The 12,906-nt window shown below is 37.7% G+C and overlaps 2 protein-coding genes and 1 long non-coding RNA gene across 3 annotated transcripts in view; 2 read left to right on the top strand and 1 right to left on the bottom strand.

Moving 5' to 3' along the window:
- LOC143921156 (uncharacterized) overlaps nt 1–12,906 on the top strand; it is a 325,759-nt gene that overhangs the window by 92,529 nt on the left and 220,324 nt on the right. The window lies entirely within an intron of this gene.
- Nucleotides 1–12,906, top strand: part of LOC143921170 (uncharacterized) — a 155,435-nt gene that overhangs the window by 36,352 nt on the left and 106,177 nt on the right. The gene's annotated exons all lie outside the window — the stretch shown is intronic.
- On the bottom strand, nt 7,178–8,338 carry LOC143921239 (uncharacterized). The gene is made up of 2 exons (XR_013261417.1): nt 8,265–8,338; nt 7,178–8,181 (listed from the first exon to the last, which is right to left on the bottom strand). It is a non-coding gene; the product is annotated as an uncharacterized LOC143921239 (long non-coding RNA).

Below are 12,906 nucleotides of genomic sequence, written 5' to 3' on the forward strand. Positions count from 1 at the left end.
ACCAGATAAAAGCCGGAGCCGGTATTACCGATGCTGGAGATGACGATAGTCCAAGTTGGTAATATAGCCTACATATACATAAATATGTACCTACATACATGTGTACTCTTCGTATATATTTGTAAATTTTTGTGTAAAGTTTGTATAAAGTGTAAGTTCCACTAACATTTTGATTTTTTCTGCGTTTGCTTTGCCTTTAATATTCACCAATCCCAAATACATAATTTTCAAAATTATCATTATCGTCTCCAATAACATGAACTGTCACGTTTTATTATCTACTTAATGTGCAATCTGTCCATTCATCTACCGTAATAGAAAATAAACGATTATTTAATGTTATTGAACTGTTGCCAAACAGTTTTCACTTAATTTTAAATTACATTACATTCATAGATTTAATGTTGAATAATATGTTTTTGAAGAAAAAAAGAGTATATCAGTTAAACATTGCCATTGTGAATAAGATCAGTGATGGAGTTGCGGTCGCCATGCCTCTTATATTATCATATATGTAATATTTGTATGTAGTTTTTGTCATTCTGGGTCATAGTGACACAACAGTTGTACCAAAACCTTATATTTATTTCCCAACTACTCACCAAACAAATTCTTTATAATATCCATATTATATATTATATTTGTATGAAGATTTTGTGGTTAATAGATGTGAACAAATATACAAAAATGTATATATAAATGTATATAAAAAGTTGTATTCGTCTGCAAATGGAACCTTAAAGACCTGTACATTTTCCACTAATTAAATTTACACGTAGGTGTGTACGATTTCTCTTGGTGTATTTATGTATGAATATATACGTATGTGTATCTCTTATTTATGTGTTTGAGGTAGAGTTCATTCCATTTGCAAAACAGCATGTATAATTTTATTCAAAATATTGAACAAATTTATTTGGTATGGGTTTGATGGCAATCTACATATATGGTAATTGTAAAAATGTATAATAATCATGTTTTTATTTATAATTTTTGTACATATCTTGATCTGTGTAGTCCACTAGTTGATTTGGAGTAATCTGGAAGAAGATTGTGCATGATTAATTTAAATAAATAAATAAAAATAAAATTTGCAAAAGAGCGTAACCTATTTAATTTCAAGTAAAAATAGCGTTTGCAATTTACATTTTATTTGTAATGGGTTTTGAATTTATATTTTGTAAATGTGGTGTGAGTTTGATCGCAGTTGTCCCCGTGTGTCCAATTTTACTTGATATTTTACATTTATATTTGTTAATAAAATTGAATTTGTCAAAAAAAAAGTACAATGTCGTATTATTTGTAGTCTGATGTTTTTCATTATATTTTCACCGTTAATTGTTCAGAAATGATGTTTTGCTTTTATAAATGTAAATAAAATTGAATTTACAAAAAAAGAACACTATCGTATTTTTTTCACCCTGATTCTTTTAATTATATCTCTTACAATGTGTACCCAAAAGTAGAAGAATAAATGATTAAATTGCAGAATATCCACAGTAGAGTAAGTATAAAATTCTCACTATGCTTCTAAGGAAGCCAAAATCTCAATTTATGATTATGAATAAGGATTCATTTATTTCACCATAATTGACAGCACGCCTAGAGGTTGTGATCGAGAAATCTCGTGAAATTTTGATGTGAAATTTCGAGATTCTCATTTCTCGAGAATATTTTATTATGAAAATTCGAGATTCTTGTTTCTCGAGAAAACGTTAATTACAATATCGAGAATATTTTAAATTTATCACTACACGTTTTTTTCAATAAACTAACTGATTTATATTCTTATTAACGAGTAAATAATTTTGTTTAAGTATTTTAATATGTATCGGTAATAGGTCATCGGTAGAGACCCGTATTTTGGGCATCTATTTTTGTCAATTTTAACATTTTCATTTTGCATTTTAGCGTTTTTGGGCATTAAAATTGTTCAATTTAGCATCTATTTTTATGAAGAGTTTAATTTTAAATAATAAAAAATTTCGATGAATTTTAACAAAATTTATGTACATATACAATTTAAAGACAACACAACCATTAAAAGATATTAGAAAAATTCAAAAATATTTTGAAATTAAAATTACAATAAAAAAAACATGAATATAAAAATACAAAGAAAAAATATGAATATAAAAATATAATACCAATTAAAATTGATTAAAACTTAAAATGGAGCATATTTCTACAGATTATTTTTTCAGATTCGTGCAACGAACGGTAACAATTATATTGTATTTACTAAAATACCATTCAGCATCCACACTATTAACGGGACTCCAAATATATTTTAGAACGACACAACCAAACTCTTCATATTTAATTTTTGTTGTCATCAATAATAGCGATATATCCGGCGTGGATCAACTTTTTTATATTCTCTATTAATTGTCTAAAAAGTGCTGATATCCTTCCAAACATTCAGCCTCTGTTACATTACATTAAACAATGGCAGGTTTCTAAAAAACAAAACTGTTTCTTTAACATTAATATTAGATTTTGAACCTGCCACAGATGGATTGAATAGTTTACTCAATGTTCGGAGGAATAGATTTCTCATTTAGTCTTGAGTGCAAGTCTAGTTTTAAAACGCTTTTTTGAGCAGCCTTTTGGATACACAGCTCCAATTGTCTTCTTTTGTTTGCAGTAGTAGACAAAAGCAGTCGCTTGGTTTCGACAGGAAAAACACCGTCTGTAGTAAACTGCAAGCTCTGTTTTATCCTTTCAATTTCTTCACATAATAAATGGGCAAAGGGATAGGAAGACCCTTCTACATTGTCTATTAATTTTATAAATTTTATGCAAATTTCACTTTTGTTTATTATTTTAGCATCTATTCGCATATTTTACGATTTTAGCATCTTTTTTTTTTTCGCTGCGCTGGAGGTGGGGAATCTTCGAAAGACAGCCTACAGTCCGAATTGCAGGGTAGTGCCGGATTTTACCGGCTAAACCCCACCCCCGACCTCCACTCTCTGGGACCTCTGTGTATTACTTCAAGGAGTGGTGGTCCATTCATTCATCTTCGTTCATTCTTTGTTTCTAGTCGTTCTTTCTTTCTTTATTCCATTCATCTCGCGTGCATTCTTCTCTCTCGTTCATGCGCCTCTTTCTTGCGCATCACCGTTGACGCGAACGTGTCGATGACTACCCAAGCTTCCATCTTCTCTATTAGCGTCTTGCCCAGGTTTTCAGGTGAGGTCACTCCGATTTCCTTCATTCTTTTTCTTTCTTCCGCCCAAGCTGGGCACTCAAAAAGGGTATGCTCTGCGTCGTTCACTTCGGCTTCGCAGTGGTAGCATTTTGTTTCGGCCTCCTTTTGTATCCTGTGGATGTGCTTGCCAAAGCAGCCGTGGTCCGTCAGCAGCTGTGTCAAGTGGAAACTGGTGTCGCCGTGTTTCCTCTCGACCCAGTCGCCCACGGATGGGATGATCCTGTAGGTAAAGCGTCCTTTACATTCTTCGTCCCACCGCCTCTGCCAGCACCTCATCAGCTTTTGCCGTATTTCCTTCCGCCTGCGTGTCGCTGCTTCTCGGGATTCCGATGCATTGCCTCTCGAGCCGTCGAAGAGTTGCTTCCTCTCCTTTGCGAGCAGATCGATCGGGTTGATTCCTGCAACTACCAGAACAGCGTTCTCGGAGACAGTCGAGTACGCCGTGGCTACTCTGAGTGCGCTCCTCCGCTGTACTGAGGCATACTTTTTCCTCGTCCTTTCTATTTCCATGGAATCCGCCCAGATCGGTGCTGCGTAGAGAAGCGTCAATTAAGCATTAATAGCAATGTTTCGATAGCTGCGGGGGCTGAGTGTGTGTGGGTAGATGACCAGCGACTGTGTATGTGGTCGTCGTCGTCTCGATCAGCTCGCTCTGGAACGGTGCGGCGTGGGGGAATTAGAAAGTCAGTTTAGCTTAACCTGTTTATTGACAGTTGAATGGCCGAGCCGAGGAGTTTTGCTCGGCGCCTCTGCCCCTTTATGGCGGGGCTGTGGATGAGTACGCTGGCCGGTCAGGAAGGGTAGACGAGCCACACCAAGACCTTCTCGGTTGGCGTCTCGCGAGCGTCTGGTTTGACAGCTGGCGCGCATCGGCAGACGAGCGCGCAGTCCGTAAGAGCCCAAAACACGGCCATGTCGGCTTTTGGCTCGAACAATCTCCCCGGGTTGGAATATTAACAAAGATTTCAACATACAATTCATTTGATTCAGATAGTGGACTTTGCTTAAATTTAATGACGGACATCGTCAAATTATTACACTATATCTATTTAAAATATTCGAAATAAATTCAACATTACAGCGTGCGAACCCAATTGATTCAAATATTTTATTCATATACTTAAAACCAAACACATGTTACAATTAAATATCTTATTTAATATCAATATGTATTATATATCGATAAAGAATTATTTGCAAAGCTAATATGTGAATCGAAAAAATATGCGTACATTCCGCATCCGTGATAGATTATCCTGAACACGTATACAAAAGATTTCCATGGTAATTAATTACACTCATTCTCCTCCGAACGAGTAGTCAATATTTAGGTCCACGTTGAGGTCCGAACAATGATAACGAACATCAACATTCTATACAAGAATACACAACAAATACAAAATGTGAATTTTTCACTAAAAGAAATGTTCTTATCTTCATCCTGGGAGGTATATAAATTGTTAACAAATAAGTTCCACACTTGAAACTACATTCAATTTGAACGGATATTATTTAAGCCTATTTAAATGATAAATGAATACATTGCAGTACATGCGTATAAGCAGTATGTACATAAGACATAAGCATTGGATATGGAGGTACTATTTCTAACGTGATTTTCAAACATTTTCTTAGGAACTAAAGACAGCCACCACACTACAAGGGTAAAAAGCGTCACAAGCACACCGACAGGAAACAAACCAACTACTACAAGGGAAAAGCGTCAATTGCAAACAAAAGAAAAAAAGCAAACTTAAAAGGGTAAAGCGTCATTAGCGCACCAAAACCACACCACCAAAACTACTACACCGGCAATTTTACCATCACCACAGAACAAACACAAACCCAAAATTATATGGGGGAGGGAGAACAGTGAGTGCACCCAGGCCTATTTGGCTGGTCAGGGGGCCAACGGGCGATTCGCCAGCTGCCCTTTCGGTGATACCCCTCTGAGTACACAGACTGATAATCCGTGCGACGCCGTCGTTCCCAGGATGCACCAGCGTGACTCGCCCCAGGGTTAGCACCATGTTCTGCATGCCGCTCGACTACTCGTCGGGCTGCCTTCCTGGTGTTGCTGTTGAAGGAGTATGATGCACTCCTCCAGTGAACATCTCTGCCCGCTGCTGCAGATGCTGGTGTGGTAGCGCCCGCGCTGCGGGTTGATTGACCAGATCCTCCCGCTGTTGAGCAACCAGTGGTTCGCCAGCTAGGAATTGACCAGGCAAGACTGGATTTGGGGTGGAGAGGTTGGATGACATGAGAAACAACGGGTGCGGGTTTACCGTGGCTTCTTTTAGAAGCGGGTTCGGCAAACGAACTCTTCGGTCCGCCGACGGATCACGAGAAGCTGTCTGATGGCAGTTCCCGGAGCGGTTGGTGGTTGGGACTGAGCCCAGTTCCCCACTAACAACCCAGCCGAACGAAGTGTTCAACAGGTGAATGGTAGAGCCCCGTTCGCTGGCGAGTGATGGAGGAATTGAAATGTTCCTCCTACCGTTTTTGAGGGACTGATGGAATGCCAAGCATCCGAGGACCATGTCGATTGCACCCGGGGAATCAAATGTGGGGTCAGCAAGGTAAATGCGCTGTGGCAACCCCAACCGTAATTCCGACACGTCTCTGGATGGAACTTTGTTCATGATCTTGGGGATTACTAAGAATTCCATCTCCTTTATTTTGGCAACGTGCAGGACTACGCCCTGGGAGATTGGCGTTTCCTGACAGCCTACCCCGACCATGCTTGCATTCAATGCATGTGGTTGGACATTAGAGATGATGTTGAGTTCCGACCCACTGTCGAGCAGTGCTCGACACTTATTCCAACGCCCATCGCTCCCACGGGCAGACAGCACCACTGTGGATAACAGAACGGTGCGAGGGGCTGTTGCTGCCCTGGTGGTTGAATGCAGGGAATGAAGGCTAGACGCGTGTGGCGCTTCATTAGCGAAACTTGCTTCCTTTGGGATATGAGCGGCGTCTAGGTACCTGGAAGTGCTATGGGACTCAGCGTGCAGCAGTGTGTGGTGTGCTTTGCGACAGTGGGAGCAACGCGTTTGTGTGCTTTGTGGCCAGGACGCAGACAGTTAATGCAGAGATTTAGCTTCTTCGCGAGGCTGGTTCGCTCTGGTAAGGCCAACAAACAACAAACTACCCGGATGATAGATTTTTAATCGTGGGAGATTTCAATCTAAGTAATATCCAATGGTCCCAGGATATCTCCAGAGGAGGACTTATGCCTATCAATTCATTAAGAAGCACCGAAATGACTCTTATTGATGCATTACATTTTTGTAACTTTAAACAATATAATGGAGTACTTAACTTATTCGGCCGTATTCTTGATCTAGTTTTATCAAATGAACATTTGGTAGTAGATGCCCGTTTAGATCCTCTCGTTCCTGAAGATCCTTATCATAAATCTCTTTTAATTACTGCTGATCTAACTATTTATCGATCACTTAGATCTAAACCTTATACTAGATTCCTTTTTGATCTTGGTAACTATAACGAGATTCAAAATGAATTAAACTCTGTTTCTTGGTCTTATTTACATATTGTTTCTTTTGATGATGCTGTAAATTCATTTTATAAACTTATATATAATTTAATATATCCCACAGAAACATGTTCAAAGTAGAAAATTTCCCGCTTGGTATACTGCACCCCTAAAAAAAATCCTGAAGGAAAAGTACAAATTTTTTAAGAAATTCAAAAATTCTAACAACTTGGCTGACCATCATACCTTTGTACTATTACGCAATCGGGCAAAAACTTTAGAGAAAGAATGTTTCAAAAATTATATGACTAAAGTAGAAAACGACATTTCCTTGAATCCCAAAGCATTCTGGTCCTACATTAAATCAAGGAACAAAAACAACATCCTACCTCGTATTCTGTATCATGGTGACATTACCGCTGGTACGGGGGTGGACATTTGTAATTTGTTTTCTTCCTTCTTTTACTCGACGTTCCTTAAACCTGTCTCTAATCAATCGACTTCCACTTATCCCTTACCAACCAACGTCTGTTCTGTCACAACTTCCTCTGAAATTGGATCAATTGAAATTCGAAGTGAAAAAGTATTAAATATTTTGAAATCAACTGATATTCATAAATCAGCAGGCCCAGATTTAATTTCTCCAATTTTTATCTCAAAATGTGCTGAAAGCCTAACTTTGCCACTAACCATTATCTATAAAAGATCTATTAGTGAGGGTCTTTGTGAGAAATTTTTGTTGATTTGTTAAATGGTTTATCGTTTCTGACATAAGTTAGAATTCAAATTTGGGCCAAACTAGACGGCAAACTAGAATACAAACTTTAATAAGCAATTATCATCAATATTAGAATCGATCACATGGTACTCGATAGCTCTCGACGAAAGTGATGATCGAAAAGATACCCCACAGTTATTAATTTTCATACGCGGATGTAACTCTAAATTTGAAATTATTGAAGAGCTGTTGTCATTGGAATCACTTAAAGATCAAACAACGGGAGCTGATATTTTTTAAAAAGTTGTTAATTGCTTAAAAAAAATAACAACTGACAGAACACCAAGTTTGACGGGTAAAAATATTGGACCATTAAAGAAAATCCGGGATAAATTTTCCAAAAAGTGTCCCGATTACAATTTAATTATAATTCATTGTATTATACATCAACAAGTATTGTGCAAAAATGTGTTAAAAGTTGAACATTTGACATCTTGTATTATTAAACTTGTAAATTTAATACGATCGAGTGGCTTGAAATACAGACAATTGATTGCTATCCTTATTTCTTATCCTTTAAGTTTGTAATTTCAATAATTTCAATAATTATCACGTTTAGTTTCCGAAACCGTAAGCATCTGTATTTCCTGTCGTGATGTTTCTAAATATGTCATGGATTGTGAAGAAGGCATCGCAACACTTGCAGGTGGAGTTGCAATGATTTTTCGGGGAACATTCCTCGGAACATACCTATAAATATAAAATGATTATTTATTTGAAAATTTTGAGCTCTTCTTATTTATTATATAAATATTATATTATATAATATTTACAGTGAATTGTTTGGACCATGCTGAAATCTCGAATGGTTCATCGTTAGAACAGGGCCAAGTAGGTTGAATGTGTTGTCCAACTAAAAACATATGTACATACAATCTATGTAAGAATTCTGAAAACAGTTTTTCATATTCTATAAATACACATTTTATTGACATAATAACAAGTACATATTAATATATGTATATGTAGATACTAAATTGATGAAATTATACGTAAACGTATAATTTTTAGGATTAAACAGATTTACTAAATCCATGGAGGATTCGTAGAATGTTAATATGTAATTCCAAGAAGTACACCTGTGCATACTTACATATACATACATATGTCGCCATGTAAGAGATCGATATCAATTCAATGGGGGGGAGGAGGGGTATTACACTGCTGATACTTATACATACATACTACAATATAATATTCAAATTTCTTATTTACTGATTGCGTTCATTTAACTGACCAGCTCTGTTGAAATTGTGAAATCCGTCAGTCATGATAAAATCACGATCTATGCACTTCCCGTCTGAAATAATAACAATATCGAAGGTTATTTATGTAAGTATGTAAGGCTCCCTCTTGGGACCTCTATTATTCAATATCTTCATCTTCGATATTGAAAAATGTTTTCAGAATTCAAGTGTACTATTATTTGCTGATGATATGAAGATTTTCAAGAGAATAGACAACCGAAATGATGCTTTGGCCCTACAAGATGATTTGTTCAGGCTAGAGGCTTATTGCAGCATAAATAAGTTGGAAATTAATGTAGCAAAATGCTCCTGCATAACCTTTACCAGAAAACTATGTCCAGTTGACTTTCCTCATTCAATCAACGGACATAGACTCACAAGGGTATCGGAAATTAGGGATTTGGGAGTCTTTTTAAACTCTGATCTATCCTTTGGTAAACATATTGACAATGTTGTAGCTCGAGCGTCGAAGGCCCTCGGGTTCGTCATCCGGTCCTCCAAATGCTTTACTTCTATTAAATCATACAAAATACTATATTGTGCATACGTAAGAAGTATTGTTGAGTTTGCATCCCAAGTTTGGAACCCAGAGTACTCTGGTGCAAGAGACAGATTGGAGCGCATTCAGAAGAGATTCTTGATGTACATCAGTAGCCGTTTTGGACTATCCTATACTTCCTATGAAGATGCTTGTAGGTGTCAGCATCTACTTCCACTTGTCAAAAGAAGGGAGATAGCTGACATCTCAACAATTTTGAACATCCTTAACGGCTCAATCGACTGTCCTCAATTATTGAGCAGACTATCATTGCGTGTGCCAAATAGAATGACTAGATGTAATGAGCTCCTTTACATACCTAATACTTTTTCTAATTATGGAAGAAGCTCATTCATCTGGCATGCAAGCTCCACCATCAACACACTAATTTTAACAATTTCTATGTTTGACTTATTTAATATTAATGCTATACAAGCTAGAGTGATTATTGCAAATTTGTTTTTCGATGATTAATTTTATTGAAAATTTACGATTGTGATTATGAATTTTTATTTTGTCTTTTTGTTTTTTGTTATATATTATAATATTTTTATTATTTCATAATTTTTATCATATTATTATTCTTATTATTTTGATATTTTTATTATACTGCTATTTCTATTTTTTTCTTTTTGTTTTCTCTAACTATCTTACTCTATTATCATTTTTGTTTCTTATTTTAAATGTTTGAGCTTTTCTTTTTTTTACCTATATGTGAAAATTATTAATGGTTTACTTAACATAATTATGTTTTTTTACTATCAATCTATGTAACTTAATAAACTGTAAATTTTCCAAATAAATAAATAAATATTTTACTTTTTATTCTTAATAAATTTCTTAACCTACAAAGTACACCAACTTTTTTTGCCATTTTTTTAATAATATTATCTGCGTGCACCTTAAAACTTAATTTACAATCCAAATAAATGCCCAAATACTTAATATTATCTACTACTTCTACCACTCTCCCATCCATAATCACATCACTCACAACTTTTTTATTATTCATCCACATCATCTTAGTCTTACTTAAGTTCACTTTCAGTTTATTCTCACATAACCAATCACTTAAATACCGTAATTCCCTAAACATCATCACCTACAATATAAACTAACGTATCATCCGCAAACATATGAAGGTTTAATGTTTGCCGAACCTTTTCTACAAAGCATTTACAACAATTGAACAATGAGCGGCACCTTGGCTATCCGTACTCTGATAATAATTTTTGAACTGGGATAACCAATCTTTTTTTATTCAAAGAAATTTTTAATTAGCGGAAAATATCTAAAAATATTACCATCGTCTTTATGTTATAAATGATTGCAAAATTTATACATCAATGATTGTAAAATAACAGTACAGTAATTTTTCAGACAAGACAACTTTTTTTTATACAACAAAATTACGGGTATACGGGTCCAACACTAGTATATGTATATTAATGTATATGTACATATGCACATCGATATGATACATCATTCATTTATCTGAAACATATGCACAACGAATATGTCGGTTGTGTTTCAGATATTTTCGGGTAACATTTATCAACATACGTACATTTTAAGAATGGAGAAAAGATCGACTTAAAATCAAGCCGCGGACGACTGGGTGGGCAGCCCTAGTCGATTTAACGATTTATGCACCGCACCGAATGCGTATGAAGTGACGTCACAAGCGATGGTGTTACCCTGTGTAGCAAGTCGGGAAGTCACCCTTTCCCAACCCAACGTTTCTCGTTTCCCGACTAAAAAAACTAATATTAAACAAACTAAATCTTAATAAATTCCTCCATAAGAAAATACATATCAAATTATGGTTCGGTGATTACTGGTCACAAATTACTCGTCACAAAGTCACTAAAATCTCTATAACGGAACATCTGGCAGCCGAAAAGTCCATCATACTTGTACAGACTCCAGGGATGTTCAACTCGAGAGCATCCCGGAAGTCGGTTTTGTAAGATAGCTAGTGGTAAGCTTGGGCGGGGCTGGTTTCCTCAAGGTGCCTTCCTTCGTCGTCGGTGGTCTGGTCTCTGTTGATGTCGGCTGCTCTGCTATGTCCCTTTCTCCTTCGTAATGTGCGTGGGATGCGTGATGTGGAAAAAGGGAGGAAATTGTATAATAATGAAAACAGGTTGTAATTCTGTTTGTATAGTGACTGAATTTTATATATATATATATATATATACAGAGATCAAGCAGGGGGGACAGGAGGGGGGGGGGAGTAACAAAGTAACCACACGTGCCTTTTGAGGTTAGCCACGCGTAGCTCAGTTGTCTGCCTTCTGGACGAAGACAGACCAAGCTTCCTCTGGTGCACACCGGACGGATACTGGAGCTGGTCTCCAAGTATCGTCACAACCCTCACCAGCCTCTAGCTGGTGATTTCGGTGGCGAGGTGGGCCCCGTAAACACCGGGGTGTTTACGCGCCAAACCGCTATTGACAACTGTCAGTTTGTGTGCCAACCGCTGTCTCAGGGTGGCCAGCACAAAAATATATCGGCCAAATCGTGGGTCGTAAGGCCACGAAAGCCGATCATCAGACATAGTCTGAACATACTCCCCCCGTTGGAATCCAGAGGATCGGATTCCAAAACAAATGAATTAATCAAGAGACTAATGAAGCATGACAAATGAGATAACAAAAGAACACAACAAAAAAGACATAAACAATACACAATTAGTAATCAAAACAAAGGTTCGTCCACCGTCAATCGTCCCGCTGTACATTAACAGCTGACTAAGCCCGCAAGAAACAACCAACAAGGTAAACAAACAAACAAACAAACAAAAAACAACAAAAAACCAACACCAGTGCTAGGTAACAATATTGTTAAGCCGTTACATGTCCCATATGCATTGATAGCTCCATTACCAACACTAATCAACAAACAAGAGACAAAAAAAACTAAATGGAAACACATTTAACTAAATCACAACACAAATTAAAGACGCCAACTTTAATGTGGGACGTTTTGAACGTTCGCCACACCGTTGCACAAATTCACTGAGTGCTGCTCGACTGGCAATCGAGCTACTCGCCGGACTGCTCGCTTGGTGTTGCTGATGGAGGAGTAGTAGGACCTACTCCTGTGCCCCTGTCTGCCAGGGGCCGCTGCTGCATGTGCTGGTGTGGTAGCACCCTCGCTCCGGGCTGATCGACCAGATCCTCCTGCTGTTGCGCAACTAGTGGTGCGCCAACTAGGAACTGGCCAGGAGTTATGGGAGCTGGGTTGGGAAGGTCGAAAGATGTGAGGGTTAAAGGGCGCGGGTACATTGCGCTTCGGCAAGCGGAATCTTCGTACCGCGGAAATACGCGATTCGTCCAGGGGACGCGTAACTGTCTTGACTGGACGTCTCGCGCCAAAACAAGATAACGGATCACGACCCGTTGTGTGATGGCAATTCCGAGAATCGCTTGAAACTGTGGGCGCTTCTAGAGAGCCGCCCAATATCCAGCCGAAAGCTGTATTCATCATCGCGATGCGTCCTCCTCTGTCACCGCGTGACTTGGAGGGAACTAAAATGGTACGTTTGCCATTGCGTAACATCGCATCATTGGCGGCGCTGCCTATCACCATATCCACTGTACCGGGAATATCGAATGACGGATCGGCAAG

The sequence above is a fragment of the Arctopsyche grandis genome, chromosome 2, assembly GCF_051622035.1.
Source record: "Arctopsyche grandis isolate Sample6627 chromosome 2, ASM5162203v2, whole genome shotgun sequence".
Lineage (NCBI taxonomy): Eukaryota > Metazoa > Arthropoda > Insecta > Trichoptera > Hydropsychidae > Arctopsyche > Arctopsyche grandis.